This window comes from Lepidochelys kempii, chromosome 4 (genome assembly GCF_965140265.1).
Source record: "Lepidochelys kempii isolate rLepKem1 chromosome 4, rLepKem1.hap2, whole genome shotgun sequence".
Taxonomy (NCBI): domain Eukaryota; kingdom Metazoa; phylum Chordata; order Testudines; family Cheloniidae; genus Lepidochelys; species Lepidochelys kempii.
The window spans coordinates 39,826,962-39,854,287 of NC_133259.1; the positions used below are offsets into that span (position 1 = coordinate 39,826,962).

General features: G+C 41.9%; 1 protein-coding gene across 14 annotated transcripts in view; it reads left to right on the plus strand.

Moving 5' to 3' along the window:
- Positions 1-600: 600 nt before the first annotated feature.
- Positions 601-27,326, plus strand: part of BLTP1 (bridge-like lipid transfer protein family member 1) — a 246,599-nt gene continuing 219,873 nt past the window's right edge. For 11 of the 14 annotated variants that reach the window (XM_073341041.1, XM_073341040.1, XM_073341043.1 and 8 more), the window contains exons 1-2: positions 603-719; positions 2,772-2,838. The gene's annotated coding sequence lies outside the window, so the exon portion shown is untranslated. Of the gene's footprint in view, positions 720-2,771; positions 2,839-27,326 lie in introns of all 14 variants that reach the window. The other 3 variants (XM_073341054.1, XM_073341048.1, XM_073341042.1) reach the window with 3 other exon arrangements.

A 27,326-nucleotide genomic window follows, 5' to 3' on the forward strand; every position in this document is an offset into this window, starting at 1 on the left:
GCCCAGATCTGTATTCTTTCAATCATGAGAGTAATTTAGGTGTGTCACAGAGTGGGGGGTCTGGTGCAGGCCCCTTTCTGGTCACACGGACTGCATTGAGAAGCTCTGGGCAGGGGCCGGTAAATATGGACGGCAGAGAGATGCTAACAGCCATTTCCGTGGCATGGTGGCGTTCTGTGCAGGCGGGAGCCCCTGAGCTAGTCATTGCCTATCGCGGGCTGCAGGCCCCGGCCACCCTTCCGCTGCAGCCACCGCGCCCGCCCCGGGCAATGAACGACCAGTCTCACCCTGCACTCCCCGCGGGGCGCCGCCGAGGTGGCCGGAAGGGGGCGGGACTGCCTCTGCGGGAATATTGACTAGTCATGAGGTCACGTTAATTATTCATGAGATAAATCCTTTGAACTGCGAAGGCATCCTCCCTCGCGCGCGCGCGCACGAGCCCCTACCAACCCACTCCCTCCTGACTGCAACCCTGCGTAGGAGGAGCCCCCGCAGGGCCTCGTTTTGCCATTGGCCCCGGAGGGATCCTTCCACCCGCCTCCCGTCGGATGCAGCGCGTGGTCGTTGGCTAACCGGCCCGGTTGTGCCCGGCGATTGGTGGGCGGCGCTGAGGGAGGGCTGGCTGGGGCGTGCTGGCAAACCCATCCGGTGTGTGCGGCTGCCGCCGGGGCTGTAGTAAGAAGCGGGGAGGGGTGCGGATGTAAACACCGGACAATGGCGTAAGCGATGGGGCGCCGGGCCGGGCTGGGGGGCGCCGGGTGGGGGTGGGGGTGGGGCACCCTGTCCCGCCCCGCCCCGCGCCTCGCGGGGCGGCTGGCGCTGGGGGCCGTGTGAGGGGCGGGCTGCGGGCCGCCTGGGGGAGCGCTGGCGGCCGGGGTCTGCGGGGGCGGGCTGACCGCTGAGTGGGGGACGGGCGGGGCCGCTGGGGGTACGGCGTGGGGAGTCTCCTGGCCGTACCCCGGCTGTGCTCCTGCCTGGCCGTGCCCCGGCTGTGGAATGGGGCGAGCGAGACTTGCCTCAGGCGGTGCCTGAACTGGTGTCCGAGCAGCCCCGTGAAAGCGGCTGGACAGCTAGGGGAAGGTTTTTTTATTTCTCAGTTACTCCCTTTTTTCTGGTAATTTTTGTTGCTCCCATTTTGGCTCTCCTGAAAATTGGGGCCGTCCCCTCACCTCCTCCCTCAGGTAGCCTGTGTGTTGCTCCTTCACTGAAGTGAAATGAACATTAGGCTGGTCAGTTTCACTCAGTGGGCACAGGCAGCCCCACACCTGGCCTGTGCTGGGCAGAAAATGAAACGGACCGGCCTTACAACAGGGTTAGTCCTATGCTGTTGCTCCCCCACTTGGAGCCCAGGTATATGGTGCACAGATACACTCCCTTTACAAGAAGTTTTAAAGAAGGTGGTATAAATTTATCATAAAAGTTGGCTGTAATTTTAGCTTCATGAGTCAATACTTCTGATGTCAATAATTCATGGTAATAAAAACAAGATGCCATAAAACTGGATTGGAACGAAAGTGTGCAGCTAATGAGATGTGTTCTCGTTGGTATAGCTGGGTGTAGGAACAGAACAACAGCACCAATAAGATCCTTCCTTATAAGTTTGTCAAAATGCATGGTTATGTGGGAATCCCATGCTGCATCTGTGCTAGCCATAACATCACATTTTATTGCACTTGTCAGCTAGCTGTGCTATCAAACCTATACAACCAAGCCATAGTAAAAACAATGTAGGTCTACTAATTGTGAATTGAAATAGATGTAACCTGCTAAGTAACTGATTTTATTTATATATCTATCCATATATATCAGTTACTACCGGAACACTTCCTAATACTAATTAGGATGACAGACAAACTGACTCCTAAAAGAATATCTGTACTATCTGAAATTAGTAAAATCATTGCCTTCTTTTTGGGAGATAAAAGATTTTAGGGCTATGTGCCCCTTTGAGTTGTAAAGGTAAAAAGACAAAAAATCCAAAATGTGGAATGGAGAGCTCCTGCTCTGTGACATGCCCCACTGTGTGAGTACTGTACAGTATCAGGGTTTCATGAATATTTGGGGATAGAGGTGGGAGTGGCCTTTTTCAGTGGCATATTCCTCTTCATATCCTGCAGTAGTTCAAGTAGAACAAACTTTCACAAAGTCTCCTCAGTAGAGCTTCTTGCATAACAAAGGAAGGAGGTTCAATGTAGCTCCTGTAGGATCACTATACTCCGGGGTGTTTGTAGGCCAACATCCCCTGCTTCTTCTTCAGCTCTCAGTAACCTCCTCCGGTGGGACATACTAATTGGAAATTCTGTGAGAGGAAGTTTGTGGAGTTTCCTGGGCTCTTTGTCCCATACCTGCGTATGTCTTCACAGAAGAAAAATTCAGTGATATGTTTGAAACAAATTGTTTTCAAGTGAGAGTATGAATTACATGAAATCATACAAGTTTAAGGACCTCCAATTTGTTTGGTCTGTACAGAAAGATTTACTTTTGGGGATGATCTTTGTCAACTATAACTATCAGTATCTCTGATCCTTTGCTTAATGATTGTCATATACTAGTTGCCTTAAAAAAAACCCCCAAACCCCATAATTTTTTTAATTTGTCTAAGAACATATTGAAATAGTTCTATTTCATACTAAAGAATGTTTTTAATAATGTTATGAATGTAACTTGTTTTACACTGTACTGGAAGCATATCTTGCAAGACTAATTATTAAGTATCTTAACATTGAAAGAGTAATCATAGTCCATATCTGAACTTTTGTTTCCCATTTTAGTAATGCCTCAGTTGTTAAAAGAAGTAGGCCCAGGATTCCAATCATAAAACTATTTTTGGACTGAACAGTGAGTAATCACTTATAGCCCATAACTTATATTATAGATATAAAGGTTTGTTGTGTATTTGTGCTTCTTGGCAAGCACAACCTAAGGTTTGTGGCATGACCTCTGTGTTCTGTAGCACTCAAATATAGTAGTTTACAGAGAAATTTAAAAACTGAAGTTTTAATGAAGTATGAAAATCAGGAAGTTATGATAGATCCCCTCTGATATTTAATTTGATATTAAATTCTGTTTTTTACTTTGTCCATTAACTTTTAATTTTCATTGTGCTTCACAGTTTTGTGTTTAAAATGTGTAACTGTATTACAGAAGTTGTCAGGATGGAAGCTGAAGGTTTGGACAGTTGGGCAGGGGAGAACTAGAGCTCTTGTCTCCTGGTAATAATGTGGAGAGGCAGTACTGGTTGTGCTAAGCATGTTAACAAGATGTTCAAATTATCATTGGTAAAATACTTAAATTTTAAGGAACTAATCCTGCACTCAGCTCCATATGGACATGAAGGATCAGGGCTTAAATTTGCATAATTAGGCCTTGATGCTGCAAATACTAATTCATGTGCTTAATTTTACCCCCAGTCAGTGGTGTTATTGACGTTAATAGAAGTGTATGAAGTTAGGTATGGACATAAGTCTTTGCAGGATCAGGGCCTAAGATTTCTAAATTGTTCATCTGTGTGGGGCATTGAAGCATTTCACTTCTCTCAGGTATATTTAGGATGACTGCAGACTTGGGTAGACATTTTATATGTCTAAGTTTCATTCACTTGTGGAAGGTGCCCTTTGCAGACTTAAGGGCTAGATACTTAACAGCTTTCTTTTTAAGAGCTTGGCTTTTGTGCCGTTATTCTGTAGCAGAATTCACAGAAGCATGGAGTATGCAGAGCCCTGGTTATGAATAGTGGCTGCATTCTTTTTGCCTGGGGTTTGGATAGAAGTTTTAGAACTTTGAAATGTTTTCCTCTAAGGTAAAGAACAGTATTGCCAAACCAGCCATTCATAAAATCATGAAAGAGTCAAAAAAGAATCATGAGTTTTTTGAAAGGGGCAGTGTCTTTTTATTTGCCTTTTTATGTTTTAATCCTTTAGGGTTTTTGTTTTTAGCTCTTTGCTGAAATCCCAAGAGTTGTAAACTTAAACTTTTTCTTTTTTAAATGAAAGCTAAGACTTTCCAGTAATCATAATTAAGGCTGCATGTCTGTCACGGAGGTCACGGATTCTGTGACTTTCCGTGACTTTTGCAGTGGCCAGTGCGGCAGGTTCTTGGACCAGCTGCACCGGCCACTGCTAGGGCAGTCTTGGGCCACCATGTCCTTCCCCAGCAGCAGCAGTCATTTGGGTGTGGGAGGGGGCTCAGGGCTGGGGCAGGGGGTTGGAATGTGGGGTGGTGCTTACTTTGGGGGGGCTCTCCAGAAGTGGCCAGCATGTCCCTATAGCTACTAGGCAGAGAGACCAGGGGGCTCTGCGCGTTGCCCCGCCTGCAGGCACTGTCCCTGCAGCTCCCATTGGGTGCGGTTCCCGGCCAATGGAAGCTGCAAAGCCGGTGTTTGTGGTGGGAGCTGGCACTCATGGTGGGGGCAGTGCTCAGAGCCCCCTGGCCTTCCCTCCCCCTAGCAGCTACAGGGACATGCTGGACGCTTCCCGGGAGCTGTGCGGAGCCGGGTAGGGAGCCTGCCAGCCCTTTCAATCCTCCTCCTCCTCCCCCCAGCACCAGTGGTGGTCCTGGGCTGCTCGGTTCCACACGCTGGCCCCCCCAGCACCAGCGGGGTCCTGGGCCATGCAACCCCCCCCCCAGCACCTGTGGCACCCTCCCCCGCTGCCCCAGCACCTCTGTTCCCCTGACCCACTCCCCTAGCATCTGCGGCCCCTCGACCCAAGTTTTAGTTAGGGGTATGTAGTCATGGACAGGTCACAGGCCTAGAATTTTTGTTTACTGTCCATTACCGGTCCATGGCTTTTACTAAAAGTACCTGTGATTAAAATGTAGCCTTAATCATAATTCCAGGAGCTGAGGCTTTAAGAAAAACAGATATTGTGAGACTTGTGATAGAATTATGAGAATTAGTAACATTGCATCCTATCTAGTGACAAGAAGAGAGGTTTGTATTAGATTGAGAATGCTAAGGAATAAGAGTTCTTTAAAAGAGAGCTCGTTTGCTATGGGATCTGGTTTTGGAGAATCTGTCAAGTACTTGAAAACAACATATAGATTATTTGTAGAGGATTTTATAAAAATCTGCTGTAAATAGATGTTTTTATTTAATTAAAATATAACATTTTTGGCATGTTGGCCAAGCAGCATTGTGCTAGTTTGAAAACACTACAGTGAAACTGATGAGTCTAGTTTCATTGTCCAAACTGAGTGAAATGTAGAAAGTAAGCAATTTAAACAGCTAAAAGTAAGCTAGATTTTTTAAAAAATAATTTGTTCTCTATGTATTAAGTTGGTTCTAGTAACGAAATTCCGAATATATATATATATATATATGTGTGTGTGTGTGTATATATATATATATAGTTTTCTATGTTGATGGATTCCATTTTTCAACAGTGAAAATAGTTTAGCCTTTTCCCTAAAAGAGCTATTTGAGACATTGTTTTGGCAATGTATTGTTTCCTCTTCTGTCTCTGCAACAACTCAACAAACACATCCTTTCCTCAGTTCAGAGTTGTGTTGATACTGTAAATGATGCAAAAAGAAAGTAAACAAATATGTAAAATGCCAAGTACTATTAAGAAACTTGGAAAGTAATTGGTAAACTTCCCTCACAATGCAGTTTTCTGTGAAGGAAGAACTTACTGGAAGAATATTTGTCATGTAATGTTGTTGGTAGGTTTTACACAGAGAACTTGAATCCTGCTTTTTAAAGCGGTGCGTTTGTGCTATGTAAATAGAACTCTAAATGAGCTAGAGGTTCAGCTTTAAAAGGGTTAATGCACATCAACCAATATGTAATTTACTGCCTTTCTGCAGCAACAGACATGATTAGCTATTATTAATTCATGATGTTATAGTGTTCTATATATGTTGCAGGACAGATTGCAGTGAAATTTTTCTTCCTTATTCAGATCTTAAAACACAAACTAAATGTGTTTTATCTTTAAGTGTAGCCTTAATAAGAAATAAGAAAAATCATGTTTAAGAGCCACAACTAATGAACAATGTGTTTTGTATTCTGTTTGACATATTGTTTTCTCTTGTCTGTGTTACACGCGTCTTTCACCAATGTGTAGTCTACATACCCATGTAGCCCCCGTAGCATGGGTATAAATAGCAATATATATGGTGAGGCACAGCTTAGGAGAGTAAAGACGTGCCTGAAGGGTGCAGGCAGGTATGCATGCAAATACATCCCTATGTGGCTCTCTACTCACCATGGCTGTGCCTTCCTGGCTATGCTGCCATTTTTAGCAGCGAACCGTGCTGCTGCTGGAACCTTTCCATGCTAAAGGAAAAAACTCTGGCTTCAGAGAAAGGCTCTTCCAACTTCCTGCTGCTGCAGTCCTTACCCCACCATAGGGAAAGAATCCGGCAGCAGAGAGAGCCTCTGGCTGAGACTTTCCCTGCTGTCTACCCTCTGAAAGAGCCTTTCATGGGCATGTGTATCTACATACCATAGTGTGGATGCAGTGCACTTTTTACTGCAGTGTGTACCTACACATAGACTGCACACTGCCATTTGGTGTATAATGTAGAAGTCGCCTCAGATGGTAGAACCTGACAAGCAGTTCCCATTGGAGTGCTCTTGCATACTCCCTTTGCCCCTCCCATCATCGTTCCCTGAATATTCCAAGGCAAGGCTATAAAAGGGGGTGCAGTGCTTTGGCTCCCTCAGTTCCATCCCACTGGCACTCAGTCGTGGGTTATAATTAAGGTTGTGAGGAAGAGGAGAAGGGGAGTGGGAATATGCAGAGGCCACTTGAAGGAGAAACAGAGGTACTTGTCAACAGAGTTCTTTATGACAGACTCTACATTTCCATTCCATGTCCACCTTCCCCTTTTCCTAGGAGCCTTAATTATAGCTCATAGCTGAGGAGGTGGTGGGAAGGAACTGAGGTGGTCAGAGCACTTTGCCCTAGAACACTTCAGAACAGAGAGGGGAGAGGTAAAGGGGGTACGAGGGTGCTCCAGTGGGCACTAATTGTCATGTTTCACCATCTGAGCTGCACATATCTGGTGCATCCCAGGAGTGTAAATATGCAGAGTCCATCTCTAAGAACTCCAGTAACCTCCATTTACCCGTATCACAGTGCAGCCGGGGAAGCTCACAATTTACACGTCTAGATGGAGCTCATTGGGGGCAGAGGCCAGATCTTTCCTTTTTTCAGTAATGTGTTGATGCTAGATACATTTTAGAGACTAATAAATAATTTGTGACCACAGGAGGCTTCTGATAGCAGAGTTGCACCTTTCACTGGAGATGTGGTGGTATTATGGATAATTTGTCTTTTTCACTCTCCCACATGCTTAATCTTGTAGTAGAAATATTGGAGACTGGGTGAAAGGAAGAGGTAGAATGAATAGAAAACTAAAATTGCCTCTCCTTCCCCCCTCCCCCCCCCTTTCTGTTTTCCTTAAGAAGCTTGTGCTGGTTTTGACACCCTATGGTAAAGGGAGCCATATCCTGAAATACTCATGTAAAGCATCCTTGCAGTTTATGTAAATGAAGAGACAGTACTAGATCAATCTCCCTAAATATAATCTGGTATGTTGAGTGTTGCAAAACTACAGATTGCTATGCTGCATTTTAACTTTTTCATAATTGCTGTAGGAATTGGGAGTTTGCTCTGTCAGTATAAAGTATTTAGTCAAAGGGAGGAGAGGTAACCTTGTAAGTTACTTAAAAACAGCTACTACAGTAACAGAAGAGGGTTTTTCCATCACTGTATTAAATCCACCCCTTCAAGAGACAGAGGTTGGTTGAGGGACGTATTCTTCTGTCAAACCTAGGCCTGGTTTCAACCTAAAACTTAGGTCGACCTAACTGTTTTGCACAGGTGTGAGATTTTTTCACAGCCTTGAGTGATGTAGATAGGTCAACCTAAGTTTTAGGTGTAGATCGGGCCTAGAACATTGACTGTGGGATGGAGGGGAGACAACTAAGGTGTTCTCTATTTCCTTTACTCCCCAAATTAAAAATGATCTCTATTAGAATTAGAAAAGTTAATCTGTGCTCTAGCTGTCAGATTATAATGTTGTTTATTTACAGGGTGCTGTTAGGAATAGGAAGGCTTTAAAGACGAAAAGGTAACCAAAATTAGAAGGATGGGTGAACCTTGCATTTTTTCTTCTGCTGTCTTTCCACACAAGCCAAACATCTTGATTCCGTACCTGAGAATATTAAGCAGTCATCTATATTTTCACCTTCAGTTCTAGGTCTTTATGGTAGTCTTACAATTCAGTTGTTTCTTGCTTTGCTTCAGCTGTCTGTGGCTACACTAAGCAACACTATTCCAATGACCAAGGATGCTGGAAAGCATCCTCTGTGATCATACTGCCACTATATATGCAGATGCTACAAAGCGTTCTGCAGTCTGCTCTCTTCTTCCTTTCCTCTTTCTTGAGTGAGCATTACTGCTGTGGTGCTCTGAGCTGCCAGTAATGTGATACTGAATCTGGGTCTTCAAAGGTAGCTTTTTGTGTTTTTGTGCAGCCAGTCAAGCTATTTGGTGGGTTTCTATTCTTTTGATCCTATTGGTGCAGATACAAATGCTCTCTAACTGTCACGTGGATTTATATTCATTTAGACAGAGCTGTCACTTTTGTAGTTAACAATGTTAACACCTCACATCAGTCGTGTTAAAATGAGGTTTGCTTTTTGTAGTGACTAATATTTTTTTTTCACAACCGTTACTAAAGCAGCTAAGTTTAGGTAATTTAAGACAAATTCTCATCCATAAACTTCAAATTTGGAAACTGGATGAGGATGAAGTATATCTCGCCAAGATTGAGTTCTGCTAGTGCTAAAAGTGAAAAAGGAGAGCGGCTGATTAATACCAACACACTTCAGCCAGTGAAACGCATTTTTAACCAAAATAGCAAGGGTAGTATTTCTAATTGGTACCTATCATCCCCCTCTCTTCTTTCTGTTTCTAGTAGAGCTATATCTTAATATGGCAATCAGCAATGATAGGGAAATCCAGAAAATTGACATAACTATAGACACTCCATTTAATAAAACAGCAACAAAACTCAATACATTAAGCATTAAAGGCTGGTATTGTGTTGTACAGCACCATGCAGACAAGCTTCCAGTTCAGTTCAGAAGGACATGCTGCACTCTAATTTCAAATTTATAATCTGAAGAAGCAGTTTTAACCTTTCAAATCCATCAGTTGGTGATTGATTTAACATGCCTAATAGACCATGTGGATTTCTTACAGAGAAAACAGTCATGCTTTGTGGAAGATGCCTGAGTGCAAATTTCATCAGAAAAAACATAAATGGCCTGAAAGTGGTGTGCAGAAAAGGGTTTTCTTCTGATCCCTGCTCCCCCATATGCGTACCATGTTTTGTTTCTCTTTTGGCAGAGAAAAAATGTAATTGCCAGAAATTCATAGATTCATAGATATTTAGGTCAGAAGGGACCATTATGATCATCTAGTCTGACCTCCTGCACAATGCAGGCCACAGAATTTCACCCACCACTCCTAAAAAAGACCTCACACCTATATCTGTGCTATTGAAGTCCTCAAATTGTAGTTTGAAGACCTCAAGGAGCAGAGAATCCTCCAGCAAGTGACCAGTGCCCTATGCTACAGAGGAAGGCGAAAAACCTCCAGGGCCTTCCAATCTGCCCTGGAGGAAAATTCCTTCCCGACCCCAAATATGGCGATCAGCTAAACCCTGAGCATATGGGCAAGATTCATCAGCCAGATACTACAGAAAATTCTTTCCCGGGTAACTTGGATCTTACCCCATCTAAAAACCCATCACAGGCCATTGGGCCTATTTACCATGAATATTTAATTACCAAAACCATGTTATCCCATCATACCATCTTCTCCATAAACTTATCGAGTTTAATCTTAAAGCAAGATAGATCTTTTGCCCCCACTACTTCCCTCGGAAGGCTATTCCAAAACTTCACTCCTCTGATGGTTAGAAACCTTCGTCTAATTTCTAATCTAAATTTCCTAGTGGCCAGTTTATATCCATTTGTTCTTGTGTCCACATTGGTACTGAGTTTAAATAATTCCTCTCCCTCTCTGGTATTTATCCCTCTGATATATTTATAGAGAGCAATCATATCTCCCCTCAACCTTCTTTTAGTTAGGCTAAACAAGCCAAGCTCCCTGAGTCTCCTTTCATAAGACAAGTTTTCCATTCCTCGGATCATCCTAGTAGCCCTTCTCTGTACCTGTTCCAGTTTGAATTCATCCTTCTTAAACATGGGAGACCAGAACTGCACACAGTATTCCAGGTGAGGTCTCACCAGTGCCTTATATAACGGTACTAAAACCTCCTTATCCCTACTGGAAATACCTCTCCTGATGCATCCCAAGACGACATTAGCTTTTTTCACAGCCATATCACATTGGCAGCTCATAGTCATCCTATGATCAACCAATACTCCAAGGTCCTTTTCCTCCTCCGTTACTTCTAGTTGATGCGTCCCTAGCTTATAACTAAAATTCTTGTTATTAATCCCTAAATGCATGACCTTACACTTCTCACTATTAAATTTCATCCTATTCCTATTCCTCCAGTTTACAAGGTCATCCAGATCCTCCTGTAGGGTATCCCTGTCCTTCTCTAAATTAGCAATACCTCCCAGCTTTGTATCATCTGCAGACTTTATTAGCACACTCCCACTTTTTGTGCCCAGGTCAGTAATAAAAAGATTAAATAAGATTGGTCCCAAAACTGATCCTTGAGGAACTCCACTGATAACCTCCCTCCAACTTGACAGTTCACCTTTCAGTAGGACCCGTTGTAGTCTCCCCTTTAACAAATTCCCTATCCACCTTTCAATTTTCCTATTGATGCCCATCTTATCCAATTTAACTAATAATTCCCCATGTGGCACAGTATCAAACGCCTTACTAAAATCTAAGTAAATTAGATCCGCTGCGTTTCCTTTATCTAAAAAATCTGTTACTCTCTCAAAGGAGGAGATCAGGTTGGTTTGGCACGATCTACCTTTTGTAAAACCATGTTGTATTTTGTCCCATTTACCATTGACTTCAATGTCCTTAACTACCTTCTCCTTCAAAATTTTTTCCAAGACCTTGCATACTACAGATGTCAAACTAACAGGCCTATAATTACTTGGATCACTTTTTTTCCCTTTCTTAAAAATAGGAACTATGTTAGCAATTCTCCAATCATACGGTACAACCCCTGAGTTTACAGATTCATTAAAAATTCTTGCTAATGGGCTTGCAATTTCTTGTGCCAATTCTTTTAATATTCTTGGATGAAGATTATCTGGGCCCCCCGATTTAGTCCCATTAAGCTGTTTGAGTTTCGCTTCTACCTCAGATATGGTGATGTCTACCTCCATATCCTCATTCCCATTTATCATGCTACCATTATCCCTAAGATCCTCTTTAGTCTTATTAAAGACTGAGGCAAAGTATTTGTTTAGATATTGGGCCATGCCTAGATTATCCTTGACCTCCACTCCATCCTCAGTTTTTAGCGGTCCCACTTCTTCTTTCTTTGTTTTCTTCCTATTTATATGACTATAGAACCTTTTACTATTGGTTTTAATTCCCTTTGCAAGGTCCAACTCTACTTGACTTTTAGCCTGTCTCACTTTATCCCTACATATTCTGACCTCAATAAGGTAGCTTTCCTTACTGATCCCTCCCTTCTTCCACTCCCTATATGCTTTCTGCTTTTTCTTAATTACCTCTCTAAGATGCTTGCTCATCCAGCTTGGTCTACAACTCCTGCCTATGAATTTTTTCCCCTTTCTTGGGATGCAGGCTTCCGATAGCTTCTGCAGCTTTAATTTAAAATAATCCCAGGCCTCCTCTACCTTTAAACCCATAAATTCTTCAGTCCAATCCACTTCCCTAACTAATTTCCTTAATTTTTGAAAGTCAGCCCTTTTGAAATCAAAAACCCTAGTTGCAGATTTATTTTTGTTAATCCTTCCATTCAATTTGAACTGAATTAGCTCATGATCACTTGAGCCAAGATTATCCCCTACAACCATTTCCTCTATGAGATCCTCATTACTCGCCAAGACCAAATCTAAAATGGCATCCCCTCTAGTCGGTTCAGCAACTACTTGTTGAAGGAATCCATCAGCTATCGCATCTAGGAAAATCTGAGCCCTATTATTATTACTAGCACTCGTCCTCCAGTCTATATCTGGGAAGTTAAAGTCTCCCATGATCACACAGTTTCCATTAGTATTTACTTTATTAAAAACATTAAAAAGGGCTCTATCCATATCCAAATTCAATTCAAATTCTTATGAGTTGAGAACCCGGAACTATTACATTTGCAGAGTTGATAGACTCTGTATCAGTTTGGGCACTGAAATGTAGAAATACAATTTGATGTCCAGAATAACCACACTGGAATCTTTTTTTGTTAAGCTTCAACTAAAATGGTTCAGCCGTTTCCAAGAACGATATTAAGGAAAAATGCTCGCCCCACACCTCCATGCAAAATTTTTTAATAGTTTTGTTGAGAAGCTTTTGTACCTCCATATTTTGGAACAGGGGCTTGGGATGGGGTTGGAGGGGCCACCCCAACATCAGGAATATGCCTCTTGCAATTCCTGTTAAAATCCAGCCAAATCTGGCCAGATTACAAGCCTCTGAATGTGGCAGTTTGCACATGCTCGATACAGGTTGTTAGAATCTGGCAGCTACATTCTCTGAAGATTCGATCTGTATGGAGTATGCTCCATAGCCACACAGTTCCTTCCTATGTGCTGACCAGACTGTGCATGTACCACTGAGAGATCTCTGTCTCGGGGCTGAGCAGAACTTTTCCTGCTGTTGTCCTTCCTGGTAGTTGGGTCTCCTGTGTTGCCAGGCATCAGAACTGAGAGCAATGAGATTCTCTTGTGCTCTTGATGCTCTGCCTGCTGGACTGCAAACAGGAAGCAGCTTGACTCAAATGTGGAAGGGTGAGGAAATGAGGGAGGCAAGGAAAGGAGCTGGGGATGGGGGTGGATAAGTATAGAGGGGAATAGAAACAAGGGTAGAAAGGTGTAGAACCACTAAATCACACTCTCTTCCAGAACCTCAGATTGAACCTAGGATTCCAGTGTGTCAGCATTCCTCTGCATCAGCAAACTTCCCATGGGTTTCACAGCTAAATGTGTGTCATCACCCTGTAGTGGCTGATCCATAAAGAATATAAAAGCCTGCTAATGCTACAAGTTACTTTAGTTAGCTTAAGTGGTAGAGACTTATGTTGTGATCTAAAGATTTCAACCCTGCTGATGACTCATGTGGCTGTCAATATTGGTTGTGCATCATGGAAATTCTGTTTTTGTTTTTTTAAAAATTAGGAAACGATTACAATGTTACAACTGCAGAGTCAGGAAATGCCAGAATTAAGGTTGCCTGTGTAACTTTAATTCAGCCTCTTGTGCATATGCATTATGATACAGCCTGTAGTTACATGATCAGATATTTTGTTTTCTTAGGAACCCCTGCCTTATTCACTGTAGGTGGTGGACCTGCTGTGTGAATGAATTTGGGGTTGGTTCTCTTGGATCTCTGCCTTTTATGTTGGAGATGTTCGAACCTGTGTAGTGAATGATGCAGGGAACAATAGGAAGAGAATGAACCGGCTCATGGCTGAGGTAGCTGAATGCTGTCATGGAGAACTGAATTCTATTCCTGCCTCTGCACAGAGTGGTACTGGGCAAGTCATATAAACCATACATTTTCACAGTTGGACACTGACGGTGTATTCTTCATTTTCTATATGCCCAGTGTGAGACACCTAGAGCAAACTCAGAGAGGTGTTGTATGTTGCCAGTTGCAACTGAAATCAATTTGGGCTGTGCTCTGAACATATGAAGTGCTATAAACTGGTCAGAACTTTGAAAAATCAGGTCCTAGATTTCTCAGCTTGGACATCCAAAATTCATGGGCAATTTTGGCCTTAATTTCACTGTGCCTCAGTTCCCCCATTTGCTAAATGGGGATAATACCACTTCACAGGGGTGTATTGAAAACTCATTAACGTTTGTGAGACACCCTGATGGTATGGCTAATATGCCATAGAAACACCAAGAGGAAAATTAATTTTGTATTCAATGTGGGCTTTGTATGGTATGAGAGCTAAGGATTACCAGGTCCAGACACACACACTGATCGTCGGAGCCTTTGGCGCATGGGACCTCAGTAACAAGCAAGTGGAATCGATCAACGCTATGCTCAGCTGATGCGACAGCTCATGGTGTCGGACGTCATCAGGTGGTCGAGGGATATCTGCTTGGACGCATCACCGGACATCTGCAATACCAGGAGGGATGAGCTGGACTGCTGATAAGTGCAGTCAGGAAAGTAACAAATACTTTCCTTAGGGACTGTATTTTCTAATTCTCAGTTACTGAGGGACAATCTCCACTCATTGATATATTTTGCTTTCCACAACCAAATCTCTGTAAAACTTTTCATGAGTGATGTACCTGAATATTCGGATTCTAATATTGAAACTGTATTGTTAAATCTATTCACCTAAATTTGGGTTATTGCTGATTATGCACTCTGTATCTTATGACTTTTAAAAACTAACTTTATATTTGTGGATAAGCTAAGTACTGTACCCAGATGTACAGACACTCTTTCCCAACCTATGTATTATATAATTTTTTTAACATTAGCTTTAATAAAATAAGGGTGGAGCCATGTACTGATTTAGGATTTTAAAGAAAGTAACTGCCCATTCAAGAAGCATCATTAATCTTGTGCAACAAATGAAAAAATAGTATAAAATCATGTAATTAAAGGCCATATCTCAATGCATACACACAAGGGGGCTGAATTAAGGTTGCACAGGCAATCTTACTTCTGGAATTCCTTAACATTTGACTTAGAAGAATGCAAAGGTTACAAACTTAGGGATGAAGGTTATAATGTAATATATGTTTGAAGTGTACCACATACTCATGTACCCTCCACCCCCAGAATCTAACCAGGAAATAATGAGTTTTGAAATTAAGTTGCCATGAGAGACCACAGTGCTCCCTGAGCTTCTTCTGAAATGTTGATGTCATCGGGGAACTTGCATTAGTTTTAAACCTTAGGGTTTTTTTTGTTTTTGTTTTTTTTTAAATACTGCGAAGCACATATATGTAAGGGAATACTTTGTACGTTGCAACTGACATATACTTTCTGCAGATGGCTGGAAAATAAAGCCATTTGCTATGTTAAAGAATAGCTGAAAAATAAGATGTTCTTTCTGCTTCATTGACTGTCTCTGGATTGAGCTCTGTATGAATTTTGTTAAGTGATCTTTGTGCCCCTTTATTGCATGAGCATGAAATATTGTTTGTAAGATACTGTACTTAATCTTTTACAACAGGTTTCCCTTATGTACACTACACAATATACCTTTTCTTTCAGAGGTGTTGCAAGAGTAGGTAAATAAAAACTGTGGAGCTCTTTGAGATCCTTGGATGAGGAGTGCTGTAAATGCAAAATACTATTCTAGTCCAAATCCTGCTCAGTTTATTCATGCCGTTAGTCCCATTGACTTTAATGGGACTACTCATCTGAGTGAGATGAGTAGCATTTGGGCTATGTTTAGGCTTGTGTGCTGCACTTATCACGGTAGTAGCTGACAGCCTAAAAAAAGATTATTTATTTCTTTGCATTCATTTATATAAACCCCAGACCTCCTTTCTTCATCTCATTCCTCCTTTGCATGTGTTAGAGCAGTGAGCAAGGATGTGCTCCGCATCTCAAAAGCAGCCCTGTATTAGTAACTTTGCCTAGCCGTTCTATCATCTAAAAATAAAAATCCATCCTTAAGGAGCAGAAGTTCGAATGTTACTTTTATATAATTTATTAATTTGAAAATATATTAAACATACTCCAGAAAATTGTCTTGAATATCCAATTTATAGTTACGTGTCACTGGGGCAGTTTAATTTGGGAGGCTAATAACCTAACATCTTCCACCTAAGTCTCTGTTTGGTGGTTGTCGTAAAATTGTTTCCTTTTGATTAGCCTGTGAGTGCCCTAACAATTAATTGAAAATAACATTCGATACAAAAAATAGCCACCTCGCAGCATCGCAAGCAAATAGAAATAAGTGTTTCATCTAGTAACTCAAAATAGCCAAGAAACAGATCACTCAATCCCTCCGCTAACCCCAGAAAACATAGCATGGTGCTCCTAATGGACATTCTGGCCTATTTCATTCACAGAGGAAATATTACACACAGAGAGTAGTCTCTTGGGTAGGCATGTCTCAAGTGAGTTAATGTTTTGTAAATCATACTCAACATCTTAAATGTCACCAGGATGCCAGTATACACCCAGTGCACCAAGAGAACGCCCAAACACTCTTCAGTGAACAACTGGCTATATGCATACCTGGAAATGATAGCACAAGTCACAAAGAAGACTGGGAAGCCCTAAAATAGACCATCCCTGAGGTTTGCGAGGACTGCATTGGCCTTGCTACCCACTACCATCAGGACTGGTTTAACAATAGCAACAACATTGAGATTACAGCTCTTTTGGACCAGAAGAGAGAAGCTTTCTGCGACTGGCAAAACCAACTACTGTCCCGTCAGAAACAGAGCTTTTTCCATCAGCTCAAAAGTGAAGTTCAAAGGAGGATCTGAGAAATCAAAATGGTGGGAGGACAGAGCAAAAGAAATCCAAACATTCGCTGACAGACATGATATGCAGAGCTTTTTTTGTGAGACAGACTATGTACAGACCAAGCTCACGTGGACTCACTCCTCTGAGACGTGAAGATGGTAATATCCTTCTTAACAATAATGAACCCATCAAAGAGTGCTAGAAGGAATACAACCAAAAGCTTCTAAATCCAGAATAGACTGTTACTGACGACACCGTCAACATCTATCAAGCGTTCTTACAACTACAATACCCACCTGCTGAAGTGAAGAAACCGATTGACAGAGCCAGAAGAGTACCCAGAAGTCACCTACTACAGGACAGGCCCAACAAAGAAAATAACAGAACACCACTAGCCATCACCTTTAGCCCCCAACTAAAACCTCTCCAATGCATCATCAAGGATCTACAACCTATTCTGAAGGACGACCCATCACTCTCTCAGACCTTGGGAGACAGGCCAGTCCTTGCTTACAGACAGCCCCCCAACCTGAAGCAAATACTCACCAGCAACCACACAACAGAACCACTAACCCAGGAACCTATCCTTGCAACAAAGCCCGTTGCCAGCTGTGTCCACATATCTATTCAGGGGACACCATCATAGGGCCTAATCACATCAGCCATGCTATCAGAGGCTTATTCACCTGCACATCTACCAATGTGATATATGCCATTATGTGCCAGCAGTGCCCCTCTGCCATGTACATTGGCCAAACCGGACAGTCTCTACGTAAAAGAGTAAATGGACACAAATCAGACGTCAAGAATTATAACATTCAAAAACCAGTCGGAGAACACTTCAATCTCTTCGGTCACTCGATTACAGACCTAAAAGTGGCAATTCTTCAACAAAAAAACTTCAAAAACAGCATCCAAGGAGAGATTGCTGAATTGGATTTAATTTGCAAACTGGATACAATTAACTTAGGCTTGAATAGAGACTGGGAGTGGATGGGTCATTACACAAAGTAAAACTATTTCCCCATGTTTATTCCGCCCCCTGTTCCTCAGACGTTCTTGTCAACTGCTGGAAATGGCCCACCTTGATTATCACTACAGAAGGTTCTCCCGCTCCTCCTCCTGCCCCCCGCTCTCCTGCTGGTAATAGTTCACCTTTCCTGATCACTCTTGTTACAGTGTGTATGGTAACATGCATTGTTTCATGTTCTCTATGTATATAAATCTCCCCATTGTATTTTCCACTGAATGCATCCGATGAAGTGAGCTGTAGCTCACGAAAGCTCATGCTCAAATGTGTTAGTCTCTAAGGTGCCACAAGTCCTCCTTTTCTTTCTGCAGATACAGACTAACACGGCTGCTACTCTGAAACCATTAACTCCATCACTCAGCATCCAATCTGGGAAACTTACCAACCCACCAATACCTGAACATAGCAATTAAACAAATGAACAATAAAATTCCAGGTCCTGATGGCATACCCGCTGAAGTACTGAAAGTGGGGTTAGAACCCCTGACTAACAAGCTTCATTTGCAGCTCTTCAAAATCTGGCGCACCGAAGAAATCCCTGTCAACTTATGCAATGCTAACAATTGTCGTCATTTTCAAAAAGGGAGACAAGGTCGACTGTGGCAACTTACTGAAGCATTGCCCTCCTCTCCATCCCTGGGAAGATTCTTGCTAGAATCTTACTGAATTGCCTGCTCCCTCTTGCAGAGGAAGTACTTCCAGAGTCCCAGTGCAGCTTCAGACCATCACGAGGTAGATCCAGGAAAAACGTCAAGAGCAACACCAGGAGCTGTATATGGATTTTATTGAGCTGACCAAAGCCTTCTACTCTGTCAACGGTGAGGCTCTGTGAAAAATCATGTCAAAGTTTGGCTGCCCAAGCAAATTTATCACCATTGTAAGACTCCTCCATGAGCAGATGACTTCCTCCATCCTATGCACTGGCTCTACCTCTGAGCCCTTTGTCATCTGAATTGGTGTAAAACAAGGTTGTGTACTGGCACCCACACTTTTCTTCATTTTCTTAGCAGCTATAAAAACACTAACCCAAGACTGCCTACCACAGGGCAGTGGCTTCCAATATTGGATTGACAGCAACCTCTTCAACCTTTTTCGTCTCTGTGCCAGAACTAAAGTAATATCAGCAACAATAACTGAACTCCAGCATGCAGAGGATTGTGCTGCAGTTGCACACTCAAAGGAGGATGTTCAAACAGCCCTTAATTGCTTCTCTGAAACTTACAAAAACCTACAGCTAACTCTGAACATTGGCAAAACAAAAGTTCTCCACCACCTAGTCCCTGGTCAATCATCAGATCCAGCAAGGAAGATCTATATTGACAAAGAAGATCTGGAAAATGTAGAATACTTTGCCTATCTTGGCAGCTATCTCTCACAAAAGGCAGACATAGACGTTGAGATTCAGCACAGAATTTGCTGTGCCAGCCTTGCCTTTGGCAGACTCTCTTGCCAGGTGTTCAACAATCACAACATCAGAACACATACTAAACTGTTAGTTTACAAAGCGACAGTAATCCCAACTCTCCTCTATGGCTGTGAGACTTGGGTGACCTACAGAAAATACCTGAAAAACCTGGAACGCCAGCACTTTCTTCGGAAGATCCTCAACATAAAGTGGGAGGTTCATTGCACTAATGTGAGTGTCCTCACAGAAGCCAGCATCTTCAGTGTTGAGGCCCTGATTATCCAGCACCAGCTGAAGTTAAGCGGGCACTGTGTGTGAATGCGTGATGTACGCTTACCAAAACAACTGCTGTATGCCCAACTCACCAAAGGAGAAAGGAAACAAGGAGGCCAAAAGAGAGGCTTTAAAGACACCCTGAAGATAAACATAAAGAGATGTTGCATTGACACCGCACCGTGGGAGACAGCAGTGAAGGACAGGGAGAACTGGTGAAGATCTGTCAGAGAGGGAACATCCACTTTTGAGACAAATCGCCTTGCCATGGTCACAGAAAAATGCCAGAAGAGAAAGGAAAGACAATGGTCACATAGCAATCATGGCCCAATCGTGCCTTCCAGCACCACCTGCAAAGTCTGCCAATGAGCCTGTGGCTCAAGAATCTGACTCTTTAGTCACCAAAGGACCCATGAAAAACAAAACTTGTAAAAGAGATCAGCCTTGACATCGAGGGATTGCCAACAATTCACAGAGGGAACAATATCATGCACAGAGAGAGGTAGTCTCTTGGGTAGGTATGTCTCAAGTCAGTTAATGTTTTACAAATCATACTCAACATCTTAAATGTCACCAGGGTACCAGTATGCAGCCAGTGTAAATCATGGAACAGTGCTGGTCTGCTCCCAGTGATACACATTGCTTAAGTTGGCAGCTGTATTTAACATGTCTGGTGTAGCCCCATATAGTTCATATGGCAGTAGTTTAATGTTGAGGAGTCAAAGATGTGGATAATGGTAGCGATGTCTGCATCAGTTGGAAAACATCTCTACCTTTATGGCCAAGCACAGATGAACAAATTGTCTTGGTCACTGCTGTAATATGATGGCCCAGAAGCTGCTTGTGAGCTAACATCATCCCTATGTTGTAAACTCAGGAAATTAATAGTATCACTCCTCTGATTGAGGGTGTTTGTTCTCTATCTGTGCCATCTACTTCAGGTGCTTTTGCAGCCAACCGTTGTTACTTCAATCTTATTTAGTTTGAGCTTTGGTCGGTTTGCTCCCATCCATGCTCCATTATTAGTTGATATGCTTGACCGTAGCATGTAAATCAAGAAGAAAGACCTCTAGAAAAGAAAGCTAGGTATCATCTACATACGGAAAAAACCTCATCCTGTGCTTTGTCACTAATCCTTCTAATAGTCACATATACGCATTAAATAGGAAGGGGTGATAAAATGGAACCCTGCAACATTCTACAGTTGGGAGCCCTGGGGAAGCATGTCAGCTGCCCACAGCTACCCTTTGTATTATCTCTCAAAGAGAAGACTGAAGTCACACACAAGTAGAAGTCGAGTCACCACCTCATTATTAACACTGAAGGCACATGACAATTGGAATACCTTTGTCCATTGTCAGATCATTGACTAGCACAACCAGTTCAGTCTCCATGCCAAACCCTGGTTTATGTACACATGGAGAAGCAACAAGGAGATCTGAGTCATCTATGTATTGAAAATTGTCACCGTAATCTTATTCACAATTTTAAGATGGAATATTAGATCTGACAGAAGTTGTCCATGTCAGTGTCAATTCATGGTTTCTTAAAAGGCCACACCATTGCTTTCTTCAGTTAGGCATTCTGCACTCCTTAAAAATGTTAATCTCAGACAACATTAGAGCCAGCACTTTCCCATTGGCCTACACCATTAAAAATATTCTTTTGCTTTTCACATGCCACAAAATTTTACTTTCAAAACAAAACAAAACTTTATACTGCAACCCATTGGCTCCTGTACCAGATTTCCACCACCAGCACATTAGTGTTGTCTCCACTTGCTGCATACTTAAGTCAGGTGACCTTGTAGGATGTCTACAGGTCTTCCATAATTTCATCCTACAGCTTTATCCCACTGGTAGGAGAGTCAGGAGAGGGAGACTGTGTGTATGTGGGGAATTATTATAAATGATTTGTGTAGCAGTTCTCGTCTTAAAGTTAAAAATATTTGTAATGCACTGTAGAATATTTTTCGTACCGTTCTGAAAGGTTTGTAGCACAGTATAATACCATTGAGCAATTGGGTTTGCCATTGTGACACTATTTGTTACCAAGACATTGTAATGTAACAAAGGTAAAACCAGCTATTATTATTATTTTATTTTTTTTGCTTATGTCGTCTGACTTTCCATTTCATTGTTTGCTGATCTTTTCTCCCCTCCTGTCTGGGAAGATAATGTAGTGTCTTCTCCCAGAATCAGTACTGAAAATAGATTTTTTTTTTCGTATTCTCCATCAGAAGAGATATTAAAGAAACTGGTAGCTGTTTCTCTTTGTGAGACTGAGCCCATGTTTTTCTAAATTTCCAGCAGAGGCTCTTGATTGGATAGTTAACTGATAGTATAGGTAATGTAGGTGGGGGGAAAAAGAAAAACCTGGGTAAATCAAGTGTTGATTCCCAAGTTAGGCTATTTAAAATACCCACTATTGCAATGACTATATGAAATGTTATCCTCTCAATAGTATTAGGTTTCATATTCATTAATTTTTGTTGGAGAGTGTCAAAAATCTCATAAAGAAGGGAAAGTAAGACTGCTTGTTAGCAGCTGTCCTTAAAGAAATAAAGTAGTATGACGTTGGCAAAAGCTAAAAGAGATAACATTAGCTGTGCCTTTTTAATATTGCTTTTCCTGTGAAGAAAAGCAAGTTTATGACCAATAACATGAGGGGAAGGCAACTGAAATTACAGCTCAAGAAAAATATTGCTACATAACTACTAATATTGAGTAGTACTAGTCCTCCCTGTTAATGACATCTAATTAATGTAATCCAAGGTAGAGGTGATTTATATGTAAAAGGCTTTTGAACACGTGCATAGGTTTTGTCTTTGGGAGAAAGACTTTTTGGGAAGACAGACTTGGGTGAGATGAATTTAATTGCTGTTTTAGAATGTGTTTTACACAGAAATATTTGGCCAATCACTGATTTGTTTTTTAAACTATTTTCTTTGAGGTTTTTAAAGTATAAAAAACTAGACATAATGTAGATCAGTTTTTTACGGGGCTGCATGTGGTCGAGTGATTACAGCAGTAGGAAGTGGAATTCATTGATTCTGTTCCCAGCTCTGTCAACTTTCTCTGTGACTTGAGGCAGGTCAGTTCTTTCTCCCTCTCTCTCAGATGCTGTAAGGCTAAGTTTACTGTCTGTAATGTATTTCGAGATCTTCTGATGAAAGGCTTGATATAATTGCAAAATATTACTACTTGCTAAAGAAAATATCAAACATATGTTACAACACTTTACACTTTCCTTTCAAAGTGCTCTGTGACCTTTAACTAATGGGCAATATAAATAGAATTCTCTGTGTATACTTGTAAGGATGGTAGGCAGGCAAATTATTTCCATTTATAGATGGGGGGGTGGGAACTAAAACACAAGCATATTCCCCAAGACTGGAGTCCTGGTCTGTACCAGAAACCGGGACATAGTGTAACTCACATACCTCCTGGATGTAGTGTTCTGTCCCATCTAGTGGCACTGAGACTACTGAGAGAGAGAGAGAGAGATAAAATACATCTGCTCTACAGCCTTAGCGAACAACCATTTGGCTTTTAGCTCATGTGGTAGAGGCTCATGCACTAAGCTCCAGAAGTCCCAGATTTGATCCTGCCTGCTGACGGCCGGGCTCTGTTGGTGTTACATCCCGGCTTTCAACAGGGAAGACTCTGAAGCTCAGGATGCGCTCCCTCAGCTAGGGGAAGTGTGTAACCCACACACCTTCTGGGTGTGGTGTTCTGTCCCATCTAATGACATTGAGACCACTTAAAGAGAGAGATAAAATGTGTTTGCTCTACAGCCTTAGCTAACAGGCAGTTGGCTTTTAGCTCATGCGGTAGAAGCTCATGCACTAAGCTTCAGAGGTCCCTGGTTCGATCCTGCCCATCAGCGACCGGGGTCTGTCGGCGTTACAATTGCTCTCTTTGTTTTGTCCATGACGCACGTTGCAAATGGCTATTTTTCCATTGTTCATGGGCAGTAAATTTCTTGAGTCCATTTTCTTAATTCAGTGAGCACAGTGTATATTAACAGACACACTTACAATTTTTTAAAGTTCATACCCTGCAGTTCCTTTTGGATTGTGCACTGCTCTGGGATTCCTAGGTAGCAAAAGTAGTCAAGATTATCTCATTCTTACCTTTTTCTCTTGGATGCAGGCCTTGCCACAGTTTAGTTACTTATGTCTGTCATCTCCAGGTTGGCTTATAGCAAAGCGCTTTATGTGGGGCTACCCTTGAAGATTACTCCAAAGCTTAAGATACCTCTTACCTGGTAGTGCTTTTTGTGAAGAGCATATTAAATCTGTGCTCTATGGACTTAGCTGGCTACCAGTGGTTCCGAGTGCCTTTTATAGGCTGTCAGAGGTGGTTTTCTATAACCATACCAGAAAGAAAAGGAGTACTTGTGGCACCTTAGAGTCTCTAAGGTGCCACAAGTACTCCTTTTCTTTCTGCGAATACAGACTAACACGGCTGTTACTCTGAAACCTATAGCCATACCAAAATCAATCTTTGTGTTTTACCGTGACAGTTGAAATCGGGTGGGATGGGTTACGGTGGAAGATCCATCTTCTTAGATTAGTCAGAACCTGTACTGTGGAACGTGCTTTGCTCCATCAGTCTGAAAAGTCAGTTTGAATATCAGGGTATGTTGCAGGACCTATCTTTTTACTGAAGCTTTGTTTGAAGATGATGGTTTAAATGGTTTTGAGCTGGTGAAGTTGATTTTAGAACTGAGCTTTAGTGACTGAATTATGGTAGGTGCATATGTAATTAATCAAAAATTAAATACTGATTTTGTGGTGATAGTTGTATCAGTGCAGTCAAAATGTTGTATAGGGCTCTCCTGTCAAATTAACCACGGGAGAGGGCCAGAGCAGAGCAAAGCAGAGAGTTCACCTTTCGGGGAGTCCTTCACCATAATGAGCAAAGGGGCGTAGTCTCCAGAACCTGAAGAGCTCTCAAAATCCACACAGGTCTTGGACTTTCTGAATACCATAAGGATGGTACTGCCAGTGCAGTCCACTTCCTCACTGTACCTTGAGGTACAATCCTGTTAAGAGCAGACCCTTGAGGCAGTGCGGTTGTGCATGTCTTGCAACTTGAATCACTGACTAAATGACACACTGTGTCTCAGTTTAATGAATGCCTTGCAAATAATCAAATATTCAATTTGATAAAATATTGATATTAAAAATAAGTTATAGCCCTTCTTGATACAGGGACTGTGATGGGGTGTATAAAGCCCACACTACATCTGAAGGGGTTAAAGAGCAACTCTGGGCCCAAATGACCTTGGCCAGCCACGCCTGCAGAGCATGCTCCAGCTGGAGGTGAGCTTAAAAGAGAGACAGACAGCTCAGAAGGGGGCTGACAAGGCAGGGAGAAGGATCTGCTCTGAGAACTCCTCAGGAAGGGGTGGGGGGAGAAGAGTAAGGACTTGGCAACTAAAGGCCTGGCCCCCTAGCCACTAGGTGATGTGGCCTGTGAGCATTGGCCATTATAAATGCGCAGTGTAAAAACATGCAAGAAGGCAGTTTTTGTGGGAAGTGAAAGTATAGGGGAGTGTGCTTTTTGCTTTGCATGCACTTTCTTCTTGGCTTAACATCTGGTAGTTATTTAACTTTTTCAATATAGAGGGATTTAGTAAAATCACAACCTAAATTATTAAGAATTTTTTTGTAAAGACTGAATTCTTCATTATACTTTTTCACTAATTATACATTACGTTCTTTACTCAGCTTAGTCCCTTTTCATTTGCTAATCCTCGTGAATTTAGCACATTACTGCAATATATGGGGTTGCAAGGGTTGACGGGTGTTTAAACTTGAACAGCTTTTATTAATTTGAATAAAAAAGCTAAATTTTCCTACATCATTGGATTACTGCAAGGACCTTCCCTTCAAATCATGTTTACATAAAATAAGTATTATAACTGACCAAACATACCCTTTATTTTTAAATAAAACTGAAAAGTGTGAGTCATTGTAAAATCAACTTCTCTAAAGGAGTGTTAAATTATATTTAACATTAGTCATACAGTTTAGGTCTTGGTAAGTAATGCCAGAAAACTACAAAATTTAAGTAATTAAAAAGTATTTAACTAGTTGTTCTTAAACCTAGATAGCAGTGAAGTAACTTTACAGTTATTGGGCTGACTTTTCCCTTGATGGATGATTCTTAGTAAATAATTGAAATGTGTTAGAGCAGGGGTGGCTAACCTGTGGCCCCGGAGCCACATGCGGCTCTTCAGACGTTAATATGCGGCTCCTTGTATAGGCACGGACTCCAGGGCTGGAGCTAGAGGTGCCAACTTTCCAGTGTGCCGGGGGGGTGCTCACTGCTCAACCCCTTGCTCTGCCACAGGCCCTATCCCCACTCCACCCCTTCCCACCCCCTCCCCTGAGCTTGCCATGCCCTCACTTTTCTCCCTCCCCCCCCAGAACCTCCTGCACACCATGAAACAGCCGATTGGGAGTTGCGGAGAGGGAGAGGGAGGCACTGATCCACTGACCTGCCGGTGGGTGGGAGGCGCTGGGGGTGGGAGAGCTGCTGAGGGGCTGATGACATGTTACGGTGGCTCTTTGGCAATGTAAATTGGTAAAGTTTGGCTCCTTCTCAGGCTCAGGTTGGCCATCCTTGTGTTAGAGGTTGAACTTGCATCCACTACTTTAGTAGAAACAGGAAAAAGCCTTGCACTTGTGTTTTTTGAACTGTTAGCTTAACTAAAACGTGGTTCTAGTAGATTAAATGAAAACACAGTAGATGTTGTATAAGGCACTCACATTACATTATCTGATATTTAGGGTTGGCTGTTGCCTCAGGCTGTATCGTGAAGGGTAGTAATGATGCTACTTCTGAAGAGTTTTAAGCTTCTAAACTGTTGGCCTGCATTATATTTAAGTGTAATGAGTGGAAGATAGGGCTGGCTGAACATATGGAGGAGATCCTGTTGAATCTCAAAATGCTCTTTAGTTATATTAATCACTAAATAGCCTTCCTTCTCAAAATTTTGCTCCTACCTCATGCATCCCCAATACTCATCCTCTTTGGAGTTCTGCTAAAATGTAGATATATTCGTTTCTAGGTAGATTGCCTTATAATAATAAATAATATATTTTTACGTCTTCCAATTTAGAATCTTAATCTGCTGAATAAGAGTTAATTAAGACTCAGCAACCCCCTGAGGTATGATATGGGTATATGCTTATTCTCAATAGACAGATGGAGAATTTGAGATACAGAGAGGTAAAGTGAATAGCCTAAGATCTAACATGTCAGTGACAAACCCGTGAACAGAACATAGATATTCTGACTTTCGGTCCTCTGAATGAGCCAGTAGATTGCTAATCCAGGCGCAACAATGTTCTCATGTTGGTAATACTGTTTTAAAGGGCCAGAGATTCATTCAGTCCTGACAGATTATATTTTATTTTTGTTTTGTATTCATCTTTTCTCTTGGTTGATTGTTGAGCCATGTACTCTAGTAACATTAAATATGTCCACTGCTTGAGTAGCTTGCTCTGGTGAGTGATTTTTCTTCTTCCTCTAGATTAATTCTTTCTTGTCCTTTCTGTCAGTCAACATGTCTTTTCATACTAGTGAAACTGAAAATAATCAGAATGACTAATATTCTGCTTGATTCTTATAGACATGGAGTGCGTATGTTACCTAGGAAGATTGATTGGGAGGTAACGAATGGTCTAGGTTTTGTGACAGACTTTGATGTCTCTGACAAAGGTGAAAGATCTCATTTCTACACTGATTTTCTTGAAACATCACCTCATTACATAGTCACGTTGCACTGTGTAGCTATAAAACTACTTTGAAACTCTGAAATATTGATTCTGACTTTGAGATGTAATTCAAGCTCTCTCAGCTTCAGAGTTCTTATTTCAAAAATTGGAATGTGCTGCGTAATGTCCAGAAGTGGTAGGCTTTTATTTGTGTCAGTTACCTCACATTTAAATAACCTGTTTTCCTGATTGCAAATAACTTCTCCAGATACACTAGTTGTAATGGGTCCATGTTTC